Source organism: Rhincodon typus, chromosome 4 (assembly GCF_021869965.1).
Source record: "Rhincodon typus isolate 14 chromosome 4, sRhiTyp1.1, whole genome shotgun sequence".
NCBI lineage: Eukaryota > Metazoa > Chordata > Chondrichthyes > Orectolobiformes > Rhincodontidae > Rhincodon > Rhincodon typus.
Window position 1 is genome coordinate 117772388 of NC_063335.1, and position 21828 is coordinate 117794215.

General features: G+C 45.1%; 1 protein-coding gene across 3 annotated transcripts in view; it reads right to left on the minus strand.

Annotated features, from left to right (window-relative positions):
- The window catches only part of LOC109918085 (carbohydrate sulfotransferase 9-like), a 71119-nt gene that overhangs the window by 9439 nt on the left and 39852 nt on the right, over positions 1-21828 (minus strand). The gene's annotated exons all lie outside the window — the stretch shown is intronic.

Consider the following 21828-nt stretch of genomic DNA (forward strand, 5'->3'; position numbering starts at 1 on the left):
GACAGTGCGGCGCTCCCTCAGCACTGACCCTCTGACAGTGCGGCGCTCCCTCAGCACTGACCCTCTGACAGTGCGGCGCTCCCTCAGCGCTGACCCTCCGACAGTGCGGCGCTCCCTCAGCGCTGACCCTCCGACAGTGCGGCGCTCCCTCAGTATGGACCCTCCAACAGTGCGGCACTGCCTCAGTACTGACCAATGGACAGTGCGGCACTGGGAATGTTTGGGGTGAACTTTGTGCTTCAGTTTATGGAGTGATATTCTGTCCCAGTGTTGTCGCTTGGACCAGGACTCGTTAAAAAATTACTATTGCGAGCTGAATTCTGAGACACCAATTAGGTAGAACAAAGAAACATTTACATAATGGAACATTGATTTAAAGATTCCCACAACAAAGGAACCAGTCACAGTTTTACAGGCAGCAAAACGATAATGACCAAAGCTCAGAGACTGATTATTAAATCTGATGACCGAACCATGCAGCAGTGAAGGAGCTGTCAGTCAAGGGGCCCATTAACAGTTTTACAGGAAAACAATACTCGCGCCTAGACAGGTTGGACCGGAGCAGAGCTAGGATTGAGTTCCTTACGGGACGTTTTACTTGTGCCATTGGGAACACTTTAAACTGACTTGGCAGGGGTGTGGGAACCAAGGGAGAATGATAGAGGAGAAGGTCAGGCTTCACAAAATACTAGCATAGAGAATAGTAAGTTAGATAAAGTCAGAGAAAGGAAGGCAGAAATGAAGTCTAGTTCAGGGTTCTGTGCACATACATGAACACAGAGAGTAAAGTAAATGAAATTGGGGAGCTACATGAATTACCATATGGAATTTTGATATAGTGGCGATAACAGAGACAAAAAGCTGCAGAGCTGGATGAACACAGCAGGCCAAGCAGCATCATAGGAGCAGGAAGGCTGACGTTTCGGGCCTAGACCCTTCATCAGAAACCAAGACTGGGAGGGGGTGGGGAGTGTTGGGGTTAAATAATCCTGGGTGCAAAGTGCTCAGAAAAGATAGGAAAGGAGGGAAGGTAGCAGTATTGATGAAAGAAGGCATTGAAGTGTTGGGGAAGAAAGCATGTCTCAGAGGTTGCAAAGACAGAAACAATTTGGCTAGAACTAAGGAACATACAGGCTACAATTACACAGCTTGGTGTGCTCTACAGACTGCCAACCAGTGGTAAAGATGTGGAAGAACAAGTGATCAAGGACATTATGGGAAGATGCCAACATCGTATTAGGTAGTTATGATGAGAGATTTCAATTAGCCAAACAAAGACTGGGACATTTGTAGTGTACAAAAGGGGCAAGTGCTCCTAGATTGCAAGAAGGAAAGTTTTGTTCAGCAATATATGTCCAGCCCAACAAAGGATACACTTTTTATGGTCTCCTGGTTCTTGGAAATGAGGTGGACCAAGGTGGTTCAATTGTCAATGGGGGAAGGGCTAGGAAACAGTACTTGTAGGCTTCAGGATGGTGGATGAGAATGACGTGCTACAATCCAAAGTTAGAAAAGTCAGTTTGCAGAAAGTGGACTTCAATGGGACAAGAATGGAGTTAGGTGGGATTGACTGGAATGGGAGGTTGGTGGCAAAGGCAGGAATTGAACAATGGGCTACCTTCAAAGAGGGGATGGTTTGGATACAGTTAAGACATATTCCCTCAAATGGAAAAGGTAAGGAAAACAAATCCTGAGCTCCCTGATGACAAAAGAGGCAAAGAAGAAAAAGTGGGGTTATGATAGGTGTCAGGTAGAAAATACAACCGAGAACCACAAAGAATATCGAAGGCTTGGGAAAGTGGGGGTTGTGGGAAAGCAAATGCAAGAAGCAAAGATGAACAATGAGAAAGACTGCCAGGCAACACAACGATGTCCCAAAATCTTCTATATGTGTCTAAATAATGAAAGGATGGGAAAACAGGAATGGGACCAATTAGGGACCAGAAAGGGGATTGACATCGGAAGGTGGGGGTATGGCTCAGGAATTAATTCAATATTTTGCATCTGTCTTTACTAAAGAGGGAGAAACATAATGACAAAGGATAGACTGAGTCATTAGAAAGATTTAAAAATGATAAGGAGGTGACATTGGATAAGGATTTGGTCAATAATCCAGGACCAGATGAGATGGTAGGGGAATTGAGTTTAAGAACTGCGAGGTTATGCTGCAGCTCTATAAAATCCTGGTTAGACCACACTTGGAATATTGTGTTCAGTTCTGGTCACCTCATTATAGGAAAGATGTGGAAACTTTAGAGAGGGTGCAGAGGAGATTTACCAGGATGCTGCCTGGACTGGAGGGCAGGTCTTATGAGGAAACGTTGAGGGAGCTAGGGCTTTTTTCATTGGAGCGAAGAAGGATGAGAGGTGACTTGATAGAGGTGTACAAGATGATGAGAGGCATAGATAGAGTGGATAGTCAGAGACTTTTTCCCAGGGCGGAAATGACTATTACGAGGGGGCATAATTTTAAGGTGATTGGAGGAAGGTATGGGGAGATGTCAGAGGTAGGTTCTTCACACAGAGAATGGTGGGTGTGTGGAATGTGCTGCCAGCAGCAGTAGTGGAGTCAGATACTTTAGGAACAATCATGTGACTCTTGGATAGGCACATGGAGGATAGTAAAATGTAGGGTATGCAGGGTAGTTTGATCTTAGTAGGATAATAGGTCGGTACAACAATGTGGGCCGAAGGGCCTGTACTGTGCTGTACTGTTCTATGTTCTATGTTCAATGTTCTATGTATCCAAGGATACAGAATGAGGTGAGAATGGAAACTGCAGGCCTACTGGCCACAATGTCCCAGTCTTCTCCGGACTTGGAGAATTGCAAAAATTACGGACTTGTTCAAAAAAAGATTGTCAGGATGAATCCAGCTTGAGGAACAACACCTTGTCTTCCACATAGGTACTTTACAGCCTCAAGGACTCAATATTGAATTCAATAACTTCAAAGCCTGACCTCATGACCTATGTCCTGCATTTTTCTTCCATTCCTCTCCTTCCCAGGGGCTTCTCTTGCTTGTGCCTTGTTTACTTTGCTCCCAGCAGAGAGGACTCAATTTACATAAAAACAGAGAAAATAGAAGGAGTAGGCCATTCAGCCCTTCAAGCCTGCTACATCATTCAATATGATTATGGTTGATCATCCAACTCAGTCTCCTGTTCCCACTTTTGACCCATTCCCTTTGATCCCTATATCTAATTCCTTCTTGAAAACACATAATGTTTTGGCCTCAACTGCTTTCTGTGGCAGAGAATTCCACAGGCTCCCCACTCTCTGGGTGAAGACATTTCTCCTCATCTCAGTCCTAAATGGCCCACCCCGTATCCTTAGACTGTGACCCCCGGTTCTGGACTCCCCAGTCATCGGGAACATCCTTCCTGTGTTTACGCTGTCTAGTCCTGTTAGAATTTTATGAAATCTCCCCTCATTCTTCTAAACTCCAGTGAATAGAGTCCTAATCGATCCAGTCTTTCTTCCTACAGGAAACAGCCTGGTCAACTTTCGCTGCACTCCCTCCATTGTCAGAACATCCTTCCTCAGATAAGGAGACTAAAACTGCACACAATACTCCAGGTAAGGTCTCAGCAAGGCCCTATACAATTGCAGCAAGATATCCAGGCTGGGTAAGGATGGCAGATTTCTGTCCCTGTAGGGCATTAATGAACCAGATGGGCTTTTAAGACAATGGAATCATACAATCATAGAATGCCCACAGCACGGATACAGGCCATTCAGGCCATTGAATCCACACTGAACCTCCAAAGACCATCCGACCCAGACCCACATACCGTATCCCCGTAACCCTGGAATAGTACGGCCCAATCCACCCTAACCTGTACATCTTTGGACTGTGGGAGGAAACCGGAGCACCCGGAGGAAACCCACGCAGACACAGGGAAAATGTGCAAACTCCACACAGACAGTCTCCCAAGGCATGTCGTAGTTGTCATGGTCACCGTATTCTCGTTTTATTAATTCGATTTAAATTCCACCAGATTCCTGATGAAATATATTTTTATATCCAGAAATTTGTGTTCTTACACACAACTGAATGGTTTGTCCATCATCACCAAATCACCTGCAGTTTCATCTAGCTACCACTAGCTAATCGCCCGCGTTTTCCAATTGAATAATTTACGTGTGAAGCGAGTTCAGGAGCAATGCAAATTCTCAAAGGTGATGGAGGGGTAGGGAGCAGGGGAAGGGAACAGCAAGCATTGTACCCTCTGCAGTGCCTTCCTCTCCGTAAAGGCACCCAACGCTCCATCTCCAGGGATGTCTGGGCTCAAATGTGACTGCGGAGAAAGGACAGGTAGTCAGCAGAGACGTCCCCTTCCACAGCCCACTGCCTGGATCTGTTTATTGCCAACCTGGCCAGGCTGAGGAGCTGACGCACGAGGATGCCCCTCTGGTCTGCCCACACCCCTCCTTCGGGATGCCCAAAGATCACGAGCCTGAAGTACAACAAAAGGTCTTTCAAATAACTAATGAGGGAGTTCATATGCTCAATACCTATATATCTATATGGTCTACGGACTCCTCAACACCTCAAGATAAGCAGTTGGACTGGGAGTCTGTGAACTGTCGCTGCCTGCTGTGTGCAACACACTCTGGTCCAGGTCCCTGATGGAAACACAAGTTTTTATCTAGTCTGTTTACTTGCCAGCATTAACTGAGCCCTAATGTGGAATGAATCGTCTCTCTACTCCAGCTTACCGGTTCCCATTCACAGGCATCACCTCTCAACCTTTCCGAGGATTAGTTTCTTAAACTCACTTCAAAGAATGGGTCACATAATCCTGAAAGCAATGTGACATTTAATCTTTCAGCAAGTTACTCTAGGGCACTGAACCGTGCACAGCCGTTCCAGTAAGGACTGATCAACACCCTGATTACCACGTTCCATGTACCAGTGGAGAGATCGCCACCTTTTGATGAATATTTCCAGCTGTGGATTTATTTGTGAACAGCTGTACTGTGCACTGGAGTACTATGTTCAGGACTGGTCACTGTACACACAGAAGGATGTCAATGTGTTGGAAGTAGTTCAGATGCAATGCATTGGGGTGGGGGGAGGTTGTGCATCATACAGTCATAGAGTTGTACAGCACAGAAACAGATCTTTTAGTCCAACACGTCCATGCTGATCAGATATCCTAAATTAATCTAGTCCCATTTGTCACCATTTGGCCCATAAACCCTTCCTATTCATGTCCCCATCCAGATGCCTTTTAAATGTTGTAATTGTACCAGCCTCCACCAGCTCCTCTGGCACCTCATTCCATACCTGCACCACCCTCTGCATAAAAAAGTTGCCCCTTAGGTCCCTGTTAGGTCTTTCCCCTGTCTCTATAGCCCTCTGGCTTTGGATTCCTGAACCCTGGGGCAAAGACCTTGTCTATTCACCCTATCCACGGCCCTCATGATTTTATAAACCTCTGTAAGGTCACCCCTCAGCCACTGATGCTCCAGAGAAAATAGCCCCAGCCTTTTCAGCCTCTCCCTATAGCTCAAACCCTCCAACCCTGGCAACATCCTTGTAAATCTTTTCTGAAGTCAGTTCTTTTCTGGGTTGGTTAGCTCAGTTGGCTGGATGGCTAGTTTGCGATGCAGAACAACATCAACAATTGTGGGTTCAGTTCCTGAGCTGGCTGAAGTTAGCATGAAGGACTCCCCTTCTCAACCTCTCTCTCACTAGAGGTTAAACTGCACCCATATGTCTCTCTCTAAAGCCAGAGCAGCCCTGTGGTCCAGTACCTTCTTTGCCAGATGAATGTAGAACAAAGAACTGTGGATGCTGGGGATCTGAAACAAAAACAAAGCTGGAGAAACTCAGCAGGTCTGGGAGCGTTCGTGGGAAGAAAGCGGAGTTAATGCTCTGAGTCTGGGGACCCTTCATCAGAAGAGTTTGTTTCAGACCTGCAGTTTCTCGTTTTAACTATCTAAATACAAGTTGTTGTTGTGTTCGTCCATGGAATCACAGATTTCACAGCACGGAAACAGGCCATTCCGTCTCACTTGTCTCAGCCAGTGCTAATACTCTACATGAACCTCCTCAACTCTATTTCATCTGATTAAGCCTATCAGCATGTCCTTCCATTCCCTTCTCCCATATGTACTTACTAAGTTTCTCCTCAAATGGGGGAAGGCAGTGGCTGGGTGGTTTTGTCACCAAGTAATCTAGAGCTCTGGGCTTCCTGTCCTGGGGTAATGGGCTCAATCCCACTTTAGCAGCTGGTGAAATTTAAATTCCATTAATAAAACTAGAATATATTCTCAGTGATAGCGACCATGACACCTATCTGGTTCACTAATGTCCTTGCTCTCCTTACCAAGTCTGGGCCTGCACATGACTCCAGACACACAGTAATGGGGTAGACTCTTGACCACTCCTCTGAAATATCTGAATGACAAATTCAGACCTTGCACGTGGGGTCCACACCCGTGAAATAATGATACTTTTCACTTCAGCCGGTTTCCACATTCTCAGCATTGTCTTCTGCTTCCACACCCGCTGATAGCTCACAGGAAACAGGCCATTCAGCCCATCCTGCTGAAAGATCCAACACAGTCTGTATGACCTCTTTCTGTGCGATATCGTGCTGTCATTGTAAATAGACACTTTCCCTCTCTGCATATTCTGACTGTACTGCAATCGTTTCTAATTGTAAAATCCACTACCTTCACTGTCCTTGCACAGATTGTTTAGTTATTCACTTGTGAGATGTGGGTGTCGCTGGCTGGGCCAGCATTTATTGCCTAATTGCCCCCTTGAGAAGGTGGGGGTAAGCTGCCTTCTTGAACCGCTGCAGTCCATGTGCTGTCGGTAGACCCACAATGCCCTTAGGGAGGGAATTCCAGGTCTCAACACATTATTTTCTAACTTCCGATGGATTTTTACGTGGAGGTCTCATGGTGGACTGGATAGTGTCCCTGGGTCTGAGCCAGAATCTCCAAATTTGAGTCTTGTGATGGTCAAGGAGGGTGTGTAAATAAAGTGGCCAAACAGCAGAGAAAGACTTGAAGGGGATGTATCTGTATGGAAGGAGGTGGGGATAGTCGTTTAGAGCTGCTTCAAATATAAGCAAAATGGTCTGAATGGAATCCTAGAATTTACCTAAAACCTACATAAAGTCATCATAGTCCTCAAAGATTATAGGGCTGCTCTCTCTCATTAGAGAGAGAAACAGTTGGTGGTGGTTTAACCTGAGGGTCAGTATGCCTCAGGTGAGGGGAGAGGTTGAGAAGGAGAGCCCTTCATGGTAACCTCAGCCAATGTGGGATTTGAACCCACACTGTTGGTGTCACTCTGCATCACAAACTAGCCTCGAGCCAACTTTTTAATCCCCAACTATCCTGGCGATCTCAATGGAAGACCGCGATTTCAGACAAAGAGTTAAGTCGAAGCCGAAAGAACTGCAGAAGCTGTAAATCAGAAACAAAAACTGAAATAGCTGGAAAAGCTCAACAGGTCTGGCAGCATCCCTGGAGGGAAATCAGACATAACGCTTCGGGTCGAGTGACCCTACCCCAGAACTGAAAAGCGTTAAATGAATTAATTTCCAGTCCTGTGAGTTGCATTTTAAGCTCTGCGATGCAATGTAACGTGGAAGAGTGTGGGTTGTCAGGTAAAAAGACACGGCAATGCTTAAAACTTTGGTGATGAGTTAAAACCAAGGGTGAACCACATTTTGGAGAGATGATTCGCAGTGATGAGAGAGACGTTGTGAAAAGACTGTTTGATGCAGACACCTCTAGCAGCACAATTTATATCACTGGCAGCTAAGTCCTACCAATTTTGGCACTTAACGATTGAGTTTTTAAATTTGCACGATGGCTGCATTTCCCACAGAAAAACGAGCAACCTGGACACACGCTTTCTGTAAAGGATTAGCACAATCTCCTTGGAAAAGGTTTTTGCCAAGAATCTGGTTCCCTTTGCAATGCTAAACATGAAAGAGAAGACTCAAGTTGATGCTGATTGAATGAAATTAAACAAAGCTGGCTGACAAGGAATGTTTGATTTCCCCCAGTTACAGTTTAGCAATTAGACTTGCTATTGAAACAGAATTGTAATTGTTAGACTCATTAATAAGGATTCACAGTGTTTTCCCATCATGTTCAATAGATCCCATATTTAGTGTTATTAATACATCACCAACCACTTCATGAATATTTGTGAGACTGTCTCACAGGCACTGAATCAAATAACCTTGGCTCATCAGAATCTAACAATAATGTAACACAGAGGGAGACTATAGTGTCTGCATCATTACTCAAGAATTTCTCTTGTTAATTTTCTGAGGGGCTATTTTAAATGGGAGGGAGTATTGTTACTGATGCTTCCAGTCTGATGTATGTGCAAGGTGTTCCATATAACAGATGGCGCTCCATTTAACGTGATTCTCAAAAGCAGCGGTCTGAAATATAAAGGGGAGGTGATGGCCTAGTGGTATTATCGCTGGACTGTTAATCCAGAGACCCAGGTAATGTTCTGGGGACCTGGGTTTGAATCCTGCCACAGCAGTTGGTTTAATTTGAATTCAATAAATATCTGGAATTAGGAGCCTAATCATGACCATGAATCCATTGTTGGGGAAAAGAAACCCCATCTGGTTCACTAATGCCCTTTAGGGAAGGAAACTGCCATCCTTACCTGGTCTGGCCTACATGTGACTCCAGACCCACAGCAATGTGGTTGGCCCTTATCTGCCCTCTGGGCAATTAGGGATGGGCAATAAATGCCCAGCCAGTGATGGCCTCTTCCTGAGAATGAATCATAAAAAAAAGCTGGCCTAACTATCAGTTGTTATAAAAAGTTCCATTTGTTTTATTATGGTACGTGGGCGTCGCTGGCTAGCCAGCATTTATTGCCCATCCCTAATTGCCCAGAGGGCAGTTAAGAGTCAACCACATTGCTGTGGGTCTGGAGTCACACGTAGGCCAGACCAGGTAAGGATGGCAGTTTCCTTCCCTAAAGGACATTAGTGAACCAGATGGGTTTTTACGACAATTGACAGAGGTTAGATGGTTACCACGATATTAGCTTTTTAACATCCTGGTGTTCGGTAATATCAATACTACATCTTGGTCTCCCTGTATGCGGATGATTCTTAACCAGCCTCAGAAATAGCCTTGCAAACCACTCAGTTTGAGGGTAACGATGAACGAGCAATGAATATTGGCCTAGCCAGAGGTGCATGAGGGACCCCATTGAAACCCAAGAGGGGAATCGAAGCGACTTGCATTATACAGCACCTATCGCGTACTCAGATTCAAAGTTAGAGGTGCACACAAGATGCCAGAATGAAAGGAGCGCAGAGATCTCTGAAGGTGACCGGGGTTCAGAGACCTGCTGGCTAACGTAGCTGTAGATGAGGAATGGACACTTAAATTAGATTCAGGAAGGGCATCATCACCTGTGGAGCTGCACCTGAAATCAAACCGTCCAGAGAAGGTTCATTTACTGATATTAGGTATTGACAGACAGTCTTATGTGGTGAGGTTGAATAGATTGGGCCTGTACTCATTAGAGTTCCGTAGTATGAGAGATAATGTATGGTTTTCAAAAAAAAATTAACCTATTTTTCTAATTAAGCTGTCCAGAGGTGTTATTACTCAGCTCTGGAGCAGGTGGGACTTGAATCCAGGCCTCCCAGGCTAGGGGCTGGGACATTACCTCTGTACCACAAGTGGGCCCAGGGTAACCTTGTTGAAACATACAAGATTCTACAGGGTAGATGCAGAAAGGGTTCCCCTTGTGGGAGAGTTTAGGACCATAGGGGCATAATCTTAGAGGTCACAAACTTAGACAAAGCACAAAGAGCAGTACAGCACAGGAACAGGCCCTTCGGCCCACCAAGACAGTGCCGACACATAATGCTTTTTGAAACTAAAAACCTTTTGCCTCTGTTTGGTCTGTATCCCTCTACTCCCAGTCTATTCATGTATCAGTCAAGATGCCTCTCAAATGTTTTGATTGTATCTGCCTCCACCACCTCCTCTAGCAGCATGTCCCAGGCACTTATCACTCTGTGTTAAAAAAAACTGCCTCTCACACCGCCTTTAAACTTTCCCCCTTTTATCTTAAACTTTTGTCCCCTACTAATTGAAATTTCTACCCTAGGGACAAAGCCTCCCTAATATCCAATCTATCCATGCTTCTCATACTGTTGTAAACATCTATCAGGTCATCCCTCACCCTTCAGTGTTTAAGTGAAAACAAACCAAGTTTGTCCATCTCTCCTCATTTAAGAGGGGGATGAGGAGGAATTTCTTCCGAGGGGAGGAAATCCGTGGAATTCTTTACCGCAGAGGGGCTGTCGAGGCTGGATCATTAAGTATATTCAAGGCTGAGAGAGAGATTTTTAATCAGTGAAGGGAATCAAGCATTATGGGGTGAAGGCAGGAAAGTGAAGGTGAGGATTATCAGATCAGCCATGATCTCACTGAATGTCAGAGAGTCTCGATGGGCTGAATGGCCTACTTCTGCTCTTGTGTCTCATGGCTTTCTCTGGCCTATATGGTATCATAAGTCAAAATTTCATTGTGACTTGTTTCCACCTGAAATGGTCCCCTCTGCTGGGATGCTGCTTGAGTGTACTTCATTCCACTAAAATCATTCCTGAACATGAAATCCCAAATCCTTTTGGGTTTGTTTAAACCTTTAAAAATCTGGAATGTTTAATTTCAACGCCTTCTAGTTGCTAAACATTATTTTCACCTTGTCAATGAATCTGTGGGAGAATGGTATCACGGTGGCTCAGTGGTTAGTATTACTACCTTCCAGCGCCAGGGGCCTGGGTTCGATTCCACCCTCAGGCAACTGTCTGTGTGGAGTTTGCACATTCTCCCTGTGTCTGTATGTAATTCTGCTGGGTGGATTGGCCATGCTACATTGCCCAGGGTGTGTAAGTTAGGTGGATTTTACGGGGGATGGGGTGGGTGGGATGCTCTTTGGAGGGGCAGTGTGGACTTGTTGGGCCAAATGGCCTGTTTCCACACTGTAGGGATTCTATGCTACTACTGAATGAATTCTCACATTAGTACAGTTACAGTCTTGCATTTATATAGCACCACTCAGGCTATCAGAATATCCCAAAATGCTTTACAGACAATCAAGTGCTACATTACAGTGGTCATGATCTCATTGTATGGAGGAGCATTCTCGATGGGCTGAATGGCCTTATCATCTTAAAAGTGCACAAGTGGGTATAATTTACATGGATTTCCAGAAGGTTCATCTCCACCATCTCCCACATCTGAGAAATTTCAAAGGACATTAGGCCTGGGAGTAAAGTGAATTGAAGACTGTATGGAAATGGAAATTCAGAGTGGCAAACAATAACTGGGGGACAGTGACTTCTGCACAGAAGGAAAGACTCTACCTTTATATAGCAACTTTCACAACCATCGTCAGAGATACTTTTGAGGGGTAGTCAGTGGTGTAATTCAAGAGATGTGGTATTCAGTATTCCACAAGAGAGGAGCAGACTAGTGGCTAGTTTGGGTGGGGGCTTCAGAAAGAACCTTGTACCGTGAAGGTTTCTGATAGCTGGGAGGTAGTGTTCTACATAATGCAGCATTGTTGTTGGGATACATGGTTCCCAAGTTATGTAAAGAGTGATGAGGTCATGAGGGCAGGCTGGCTTAGGTTGAAGCAGCTGGAAGCAAGGGCATATGGGTGACTCTCAGAATCCACTTTCTTGTCCCCCATCTGTGCGTCTGGTTTCCATCTGAATGGGGCAATATGAAGCACCACACACCCAGCAGGAAGCTGACCCAGTTTCCCATTGGGTATCTCGCCCCATTTCCCACCCTCTGTGAAGACAGGAGATTTGAGAGGTGGCACGTTGACCACTTGAGGGTGTTTATTCATCAGGACCGAATTGCTCAGTAACACCCACCTTCTCTCCACCTCCAGGGAGGGGAACATTCCCCCATTGTTCCATTATTCAACTTGACTTGCTCTTCACTGACAGCATTTTAAAGAAAAACAAATTCAAAGTCTGGTGACCTTAAAGAGTTGGAGAACCTCAGTGGCAGCACTGAAGCTGATGTTAGGAGCGCACAAAGATTATTTCCACTCTGTGTCTGAAATAACTCCACAGGGACCAGTATCCCATCACCAAGTTTTCCCCCTTTATTTACACGTGGTGAGTCCTTGACACTGACCCAGCTCCCTCAGAGTGAGCAGAACCTCTGACCCTCCTATTTATGTCTGTCAGCCAGGGCTCCCTGATTGGACCCAATTAACAGCCCCAATCAGGGAACTTCTATTCTAAGGGGACCACCTGGCTGACCTTGTTACAATCACTACAATGTCAGGCTGTGTTGGAATATTCTGCTGGGAAGAGATTAATAGCCTTCTTAAAAACATTCAGTATTTCAGCCTCAACCACTTTCTGTGGCTCCCCACTCTCTGGGTGAAGATATTTCTCCTCATCTCAGCCTACCTTGTATTCTTGTGAGCCCTGGTTCTGGACTCCCCCAGTCATTGGGAATGTCCATCCTGTGTTTACCCTGTCGAGTCCTGTTAGAATTTTATAGCTTTCTATGGGGTCCCCCCTCATTCTTCTAAACCCCAGTGAATATAATCCTAACTGATCCAGTCTTTCTTCACATGTCAGACCTGCCTTCTCAGGAATCATTCTGATAAAACTTCACTGCACTCTCTGCATCGCCAGAACATCCTTCGTCAGATAAGGAGAAGAAAACTGCACAAAATGCTCTAGGTATAGTCTCACCAAGGCCCTGTACAATTGCAGCAAGACCCCCCTGCTCCGTTCTCGAAACCTCTCACTGTGAAGACCAACACACCATTTGCCTGTTTCACCACCTGCTGCACCTGCAAATGCTTACTTTCAGTGAGTGGTGTACACCCAGGTCTCATTACACCTCTCCCTTTCCCAACATATCGCCATGCAGATGATAATGTATTTTTAATTTTTCTGCAATGTGATAACCTCACATTTATGCACATTATACTGTATGTGCCTTGCATTTGCCCACTCACTCAACTTATCCAAATCAGACTAAAGTATCTCTGCATCCTCCTCACAGTTCACCCTCCCACCCAAGTTTGTGCAAACTCAGTTACTTACGCTCAGTTTTGAGGAAGGGTCACCGGATCCGAAACGCTAACTCTGATTTCTCTTCACAGATGCTGCCAGACCTGCTGAGCTTTTCCAACAGCTTCTGTTGTTGTTTTGCAATTTAGTTCCCTCGTCAAAATGAATCAGTACAAACCACTGAGCACTCCTTAACTGACGGGACTCTTAATTCAATTAAGGGACTAATTTCCCAATGAACGAGTCAGTGTAAAGGCGAGAGGAGAGGCAAAGGGCCCTCTTGTGTTGTAGTGGTAGTGTCCCTACCCCTTGACTAGGAGGCCGGGCTTACAGTCCCAGCTTCTCCAGAGGTGTGTAGTAATATCTCTGAACACTTTGATTGGGAAAATAGTATAATAAAAAAAGTTTGAAATTTAGAGGAGAGGCATTGGGGATACAGCAAAGTAGACCCATTGACTGGGAATAACATTGAGTGACGGTGATTTGAGACCAGATTTTCGATATGTGAGCAGGAACTTCCAGGAATTCTAGGTCCCAATCCTTCACCCAAGTAGCATTTCTCAGGCGATGCTACGTTTAAGTGCATTACTTAGGCCACTTGGTTTTAGTAGAAAAGTGCAATTTTTTTTCAAACCTGTGAAACTTGTAAATGTTGATGTTTGGTAAGAGTTGGGTGTGCTCGTACAAACAATACTGAAAGTCGACACGAAGGCACAGCAAGAATTTGTTAAATTCACTCATGGGACGTGAGTGCCGAGCATTTCTTGCCCGTCCCTAGTTGCCCCTTGAGAAGGTGGGGGTGAGCTGCCTTCTTGAATCACTGCAGTCCATGTGCTGTAGCTTGACCCACAATGCCATTAGGGAAGGAATTGCAGGATTTTGACCTAGCGACAGTGAAGGGAATATTTCCAAGATGAGATGGTGAGTGACTTGGAGGGGAACTTGCAGAGGGTGGTGTTCCCATGTAGCTACTGCCCTAGCAAATGGCATGTTGGTCTTTATTGCAAAGCCTTGCTACAAGTGTACAGGGTTTTGGTTTTACACATTTGGAGATCTGTGTGCAGATTTGGTCTCCATATTTAAGGAAGGATGTATTTGCATTACAGGCAGTTTTGTGAGGGATCAATGGATTGGATCTGACACTGAGCCACATGAGTATATGTGAGGACAGATGAGGATAAAACTCAGCCACAGAACCAGGATTAAGGAGGACAGGGACGGAGAGAGATGTAGGCATTCGAGGAAGGAGCGAGGCCGTTGAAGGATTTGAAAACCAGGATGAGAATTTTAAAACCTGGAACCCACGAGCCCTTTAAACAAAAAGAAAGCTGGTTTCCCCATGAATGACTTAGTATGAAGGATGGAGACAAACCACTGGAGATAAACTAGGTAGAAAGCAGCACCTGGGAATAAGGTTCAATTTCAATGGTTTGGGACTGGAGTTAAGGCAGGTCGGGGGAGCGCTGGGGTGTTGGGGCAACAGGACTCTGTGAGTTAGGTTATGTTCGGTGGATGAGTTTTGGATGAGTTCAGGTCTATAAAGAATGCAAAGGGTGGGAAAATGATGGATTGGATGGTGCTAACAAAGGCAGGTTGATTTGTTGTTGCAGGGCAGCCACGAGGAATGGGATCTTTTTTCAAATTTCTGCCTTGCTAATCCAGAGGAACTAAGGCTCATTGCAGTTCCTCAACTACTGCTCCAGCGGAGGTCAGTCAGCTCGACAAAGGCCTGGGGCCTGTCTGTCTCATTTTTCCTCTTTCACCCTGTGGGGTGATGCTAATTTGAGTTTAAGACAGATTGGTAGTGTAAAGTCAAAGTCAAAAACTGCCTTCAGTCTTTTGACTTCCAAGCAACACTATTCATTATAGAAATAATGGAGGCAGGGGAATTGAGTTTAAGAGCCGCAAGGTTATGCCGCAGCTCTATAAAATCCTGGTTAGACCGCACTTGGAATATTGTGTTCAGTTCTGGTCACCTCATTATAGCAAAGATGTGGAAGCTTTAGAGAGGGTGCAGAGGAGATTTATCAGGATGCTGCCTGGACTGGAGGGCAGGTCTTATGAGGAAAGGTTGAGGGAGCTAGGGCTTTCCTCATTGGAGTGAAGAAGGATGAGAGGTGACTTGATAGAGGTTTACAAGATGATGAGAGGCATAGATAGAGTGGATAGTCAGAGACTTTTTCCCAGGGCGGAAATGACTATTACGAGGGGGCATCATTTTAAGGTGATTGGAGGAAGGTATAGGGGAGATGTCAGAGGTAGGTTCTTCACACAGAGAGTGTTGGGTGTGTGGAATGCGCTGGCGGCAGTGGTAGTGGAGTCAGATACATTAGGGACATTTAAGCGACTCTTGGATAGGCACATCGAGGATAGTAAAATGTAGGGTATGCAGGGTAGTTTGATCTTAAGAGTAGGATAACAAGTTGGCACAGCATCATGTGTTGCACTGTTCTAGGTTCTATGTTCTAAATGATGGAGGCAGGTGCAACTGAGGCATTCAAGAGGTTTTTGGATGGTTATTTGATAGAAATGGTATGTGGGGATACAGGGACAAGGCAGGAGATTGGCACTAGAGGATAGGATGGTACATAAATGATGGGAAAAATAGCCTTCTCTGCACTGTAACAATTCTGTGATTATACATGAATATTAAATTCTGCTCTATATTGTAATCATTGATACTCCAGGCTCTGACTTAAAGTTATGCCAGGTAATGATTAATCTATCTTCTGCTTTCATACTTACATCATAACTTATTCTGGTTTGCCATCCAGAATTTCTGAAGTTGTAGTGTCTGTTCTAACTCTGCCCACACTGTGCTATTTACACTCAGTGATGTGCAATGCTATGACATCAGCATGAGGTTACTCCAGGGTCTTGAAGTCCTCGCGCCACTCTCTGTGCATCACCTTAATTATCGAAGACTTTAAACTAATGTCATCTCAGCAAGGATGACACAAAAGTTCAACCGAAAAAGTTACCGTTGAGTAAAAAAATTAATTCCATCCCTCCAAGCTTTTAAAACAACCCCAAAAATTAGAAGGTCCTATTTCGTGGCCAAAAAGAAATTCTGGCATTTATTACGGCATTGCGGGTGTGCCTCCTGCCATGCAACCGTTCATGAAGGTGGGTCACCACCACCTTCTCCAGGGCAATTAGGGACCAGAAACACAGGGATGTCTACATCTCCCATTAGGATTTAATAATGCCAGGGGAGCACTTCCTGAAATTGCCTCCAGAGGGCGTCCCGACATCTATATTCTATTCTTCAGCGTTGCTTGCTGCAGAAGACTCTATTGTAAGAAATTACTGCAGGATCTACCAAAGTACGAAACAAACACAGAGAATGCTGGAGAAACTCAGCAGGTCTGGTGGCATCTGTGGAGAGAGAGAGAAAAACAGAGTTAACGTTCCAAGTCTTTAATGTTGTGGCTGTACAGGACATATGCAACGAAACCTACCAACTTGGCAAGCACATCTACAACCTTGTACAGGATATTGGTGAGGCCACTTTTGGAATACTGTGTGTAATTCTGGTCTCCCTGCTACAGGAAGGGTGTTGTGAAACTTGAAAGGGTTCAGAAAAGGTTTACAAGGATGTTGCCAGGGTTGGAGGGTTTGAATTAAAGGGAGAGGCCGAATAGGCTGGGACTATTTTCCCTGGACCGTCGGAGGCTGAAGGGTAATCTTATAGAGGTTTATAAAATCATGAGGGGCATGGATAAGGTGAATAGACAAGGTCTTTGCCCCAGGGGTGGGGGAGTCCAAAACTAGAGGGACATAGGTTTAAGGTGAGAGGGGAAAAGTTTAAAAAGGACCTAAGGGGAAACTTTTCACTCAGAGGGTGGTGCGTGTATGGAATGAGCTGCCAGAGGAGGTGGTGGAGGCTGGTACAATTACAACATTTAAGAGGCATCTGGATGGGTATATGAATAGGAAGGGTTTAGAGGGAAAGGGGCCAAATGCTGGCAAATGGGACTAGATTAATTTAGGATATCTGGGTCAGCATGGACGAGTTGGACCGAAGTGTCTGTTTGCGTGCTGTACAGCTCTATGACTCCATGATTCTGTGAGTCCAGTGACCCTTCTTCTGAACTGTCCACAGATGCTGCCAGGCCTGCTGAGTTTCTCCCACACTTTCTGTTTTTGTTTCAGATCTTCAGCACCCGCAGTTCTTTGTTTCATTTTACTGCCAACATATGACCCGTCCCGAATTAAAAGAGGCAGCCAGGGAACATCACTTAAGACAGAAGGTTTGTGGACTGTGTTTTAAGTTTAGCCAATGACAAGTTTCCTGGACAGAACATAGGAACAGGAGTAGGCCATTCAGCCCCTAGAGTCTGTTCCACTATTCAATGAGGTCATGGCTGATCTGTGTCCTAACTCTATATACCTGCCTTGGGCCCATATCCCTTAATACACTTGGTTAATAAAAATTTGTCTATATAAGGTTTAACTTTATTTGAATTAGCATCGACCACCATTTGAAGGAGAGAGTTCCAAACCTCCGATACACTTTGTGTGTAGAAGTGCTTTCTAACATCTCTCCCAAATGGTCTGGCCCTGATTCTTATACTACGCCTCTGGTTCCAGAAACTTCAACTGGTGGACTCAACTGGACTCACCATATAAACACAGTGGCTACAAGAACAGATCAGAGGCTAGGAATCCTGCAGTGAGCAACTCACCTCCTGACTCCCCAAACTCTGTCCACTATCTACAAGGCACAAGTCAGGAGTGTGATGGAATATTTCCCACTTGCCTGGATAGGGGCAGCTCTAAAAACACTCAAGAAACTTGACACCATCCAGGACAAAGCAGCCGCTTGATTGGCACCACATCCAGAAGCATCCACTCCCTCCACCACCGACGCTCAGAAGCAGCAGTGTGTACTATCTACAAGATGCACTGCAGAAATTCACCAAAGATCCTCAGACAGCACCTTCCAAACCTACAACCACTTCCATCTAGAAGGACAAGGACAGCAGATACATGGGAACACCATCCCCTGCAAGTTCCCCTCCAATCCACTCACCATCTTGACTTGGAAATATATCACTGTTCCTTCACTGTCACTGGGTCAAAATCCTGGAATTCCCTCCCTAAGGGCATTGTGGGTCAACCTACAGCACATGGACTGCAGCGGTTCAAGAAGACAGCTCACCCCCACCTTCTCAAGGGGCAACTAGGGACGGGTAATAAGTGCTGGACCCAGCCAGCAACACCCACATCCCACAAATGAATAGGAAAAAAATTGTTTATCTTTATCTACCCTGTCTTTCCCTGTTAATACCCTGAAGACCTCTATTAGATCACCCCTTAACCCTCTTAATTATAGAGAATAAAGGGCTTATTTGACTAATCTCTCCTCAGAATTTAATCCCTGATCCTTGTAAACCTACATAGAACTCCCTCCCAAAGCCAATCTATCACAGTACTCCATGTGGGGTCTAATTAGGGCTTTTGTATAACTGTAAATAACACCTGCATCCCTATACTTTCTCCTCACAGACTTTGATGTCTTTAAAACCTCAAAATGTATCAATCACTTTCTTGAATATATTCAGTGACTTGGCCTCCCCAGGTTCCTGTGGTAGAGAATTCCACAGATTCACTCCCCGCTGAGTCAAGAAATGTCTCCTCATCTCATAGAATCCCTACAGTGTGGAAACAGGCCCTTCGGCCCAACAAGTCCACACTGACCATCAGAGCACCCCACCCAGACCCATCGCCCTATACTACACATCCCTGAACACTACTGGCAATTTATCATGGCCAATCCACCTAGCCTGCACATCTTTGGACTGTGGGAGGAAACCAGAGCACCTGGAGGAAACCCATGCAGACACTGGGAGAATGTGCAAACTCCACACAGACAGTGGCCTGAGGCAGGAATCAAACCCAGGCCCCTGGTGCTGTGAGGCAGCAGTGCTAACCACTGAGCCACCATGCCACCCAGTTCTAAACAGTCTACTCTGTATCCTGAGACTGTGTACCCTGGATCTAGACTCCCCCACCCAGGGGAAACATCCTCCCTGCATCTAGTCTGTCCAGCCCTGTTAGAACTCTATACATTTCTATCAGATCCCCCTCTCATCCTTCTAAACCCCAGTGACACAGGCCCAGTCAAACCAAACTCTCCTCAGAGGATAGTTCTACCATCTCTGGTATCAGCCTAGCGATTCTCTGCTACACTCTCTCTGTGGCAAGTACATCCTTTCCAAGGTAGGAAGACCAAAACTACATGTAGTACTCTAGCTGTGGACTCACCAAGGCACAATGTAACTGCTGTAGAACATCCCTGTCCTCCTATCCTCTTGCGATGTAGCCGAACATAGCATTTGTCTTCCCAATTGCTTGCTGCACCTACCTGTCACTGACTGGTATAGAAGGACAACCTTCTTGGAGAAGTGCCTTTGCAGGTGGAGGTGGTGGGTGAGTGGTAAAGTCGCTTGATTACTAAGACAAGAAACTATTATTCTATGGGAAAGGAGTTCAAATCCCACCATGGCTGTAAAAAATTCCAGAATTAAAAGCTTGCTGAATGGAGCTGTTTAACAGTTGTTATAAAAATCCATCTGAATCACTAATGCCCTTTAGGAAAGGCAATCTGCTGGCCTATATATAACTCCAGACACACAGCAATGTGGTGGGTTAGGCAGTAAATGTTGCCTAGCCAGTGATATCCTCATCATATGAGTGAATATGTAAAGGTCAGGGGGCAGATAGACTGTGATTGAGATGAAGATAACCTGAGGCAATCTGGTCTCTCTTCATTGCTGAATCACTCCCATCCCAGGCACCATTTTGGGTGAACCTCTCTTGTACCATCTCCAGTGCAATCACATCCTTCCTATAGTGTGGTGATCAGAGCTGGAAGCAATACTTTAAAAATTTGTTATCTTCCCCTGACAAAGCCACAATCACTACCCTTATTAATCATTGCTTCTTCACATGGAGGTTAATTCTGCCTCACTGATGTTTTTCCAATAGTTTCCTTCGCACTGACGTTATAGCCACTGGCCTATAGTTTCCTGATTAATCCCTGTCACACTGTTTGAATAAATAGAACCACGTTAGCTGTCATTCAGTCTTCTGGCACCTCCCATCCCTCTAGCCTGTAGCCAAAGAGGATTTGAAAATTCATGTTACAGTCCCTGCAATCTCCTCAGGGCCAAATATTTCTACTTATATTAATTAAAAAAAAACAAGGATTTAAAGTGGTTTGCAAATGAAGCAAGGGTGAAGTGAGGAAACCCTTTCTTCACCCAGTGAGTAGTTAGGGTCTGGACTGTACTGGCTGGAAGTGTGGTGGAGGCAGCTTCAATTGGGGCATTCAAGAGGGGTAATGGCCTTTTTCTTTGGGTAGTGAAGGTGTGTATGGGTATGGAGAAAAGGCAGGATGAAGCCAGATAATAGGGGTAGTGCAGATACAATGGGCTGAACTGCCTCTTTCTGCTCTGTAATAATTCTGTGATGTGGGCTCAACACATGCTTTAGCACGTAGGACATGAAAAATGTGCATTTAATGCAAGAAAAGCCAGAAAGGTTCTCTGGTTACCTCCTTGCCATTCATTATCATGCTGTCAGGACATCTTTACTTAGTAAGTGGAGACAAGTCGCATCTGTTTCCAGACGGTCTTGTTTGTTGGCACATGAGACTCCGAGCTATATGGAACTCGGAGAGCTGATTGTTATCAGTGTTGTGTTGGTAGGAAATGCAGGAAACACAATCTTCCCACTGGGCAACCAGCTGAAAGAATGACCCTCAGGGCAAAGGAATGGGTGTCTTCACACTGCGTCTGTGGGAAAGGCAGCTGGTCCATGCGATCTAACTAAACAGGTTCCCACAGATGTACAAGAGCTTGTGGAGCGAGCCCTCAACAAAAAAAAACAAAACGCTTCCTCCAAGCATAGCCCAAGAGATTTGAAACTCTAAGGATATCTCGGTCATGGTGCACTGTTAAATGGTACAACCCACAATCATTGGCTGTCAACATAATTTTTCTAATCACTTTGACCCTCACAGAAGCTACAAGGAAGAGGAGGCCCTTTCTTACAACAAAGATCATCTTTACCTTGTGAGCAAAAATGACACCCACCACCTCCCCCTCCCCAACCCCTTCAATCAATGAGGAAAACATTGAACCTTTTGACAGATACAGAAGGTGACCCTTCCTCAGAACTTTAGGGAAGGAATCTGCTGTCTTTACCTGGTCTGGCCTACATGTGACTCCAAACCCACAGCAATGTGGTTAACTCTTAACTGCCCTCTAAAATGGCTGAGTGAGACATTCAGTTCAAGGGGCAACGAGGAATGGGAATCAAATGCTGACTGGATAGTGACACTGGTTCTGAGGAAGGGTCACCGGACCCGAAACGTTAACTCTGATTCTTTCCTTCACAGATGCTGTCAGACCTGCTGAGCTTTTCCAGCAACTTCTGTTTTTGTTCCTGATTTACAGCATCTGCAGTTCTTTCAGTTTTTGTTGAACCTTTCAAGACCTATTTCTCCTAATTTTTTTTAAAAGGTGTGTAAATTTGATAGACTGGCATTATCAACTAATTTCTTTTACCCCTCATTTGGGTCACTATCATTTGATTCCCATCCCTAATTGCCCCTTGAGCTGACTGTTTCACTCAGCCATTTCAGAGGCCATTTAAGAGTTAACCACAATACTATGGGTCTGGAGTCACATGTAGGCCAGACCAGGTAAAGACAACAGATTCCTTCCCTAAAGGATATTAGTGAA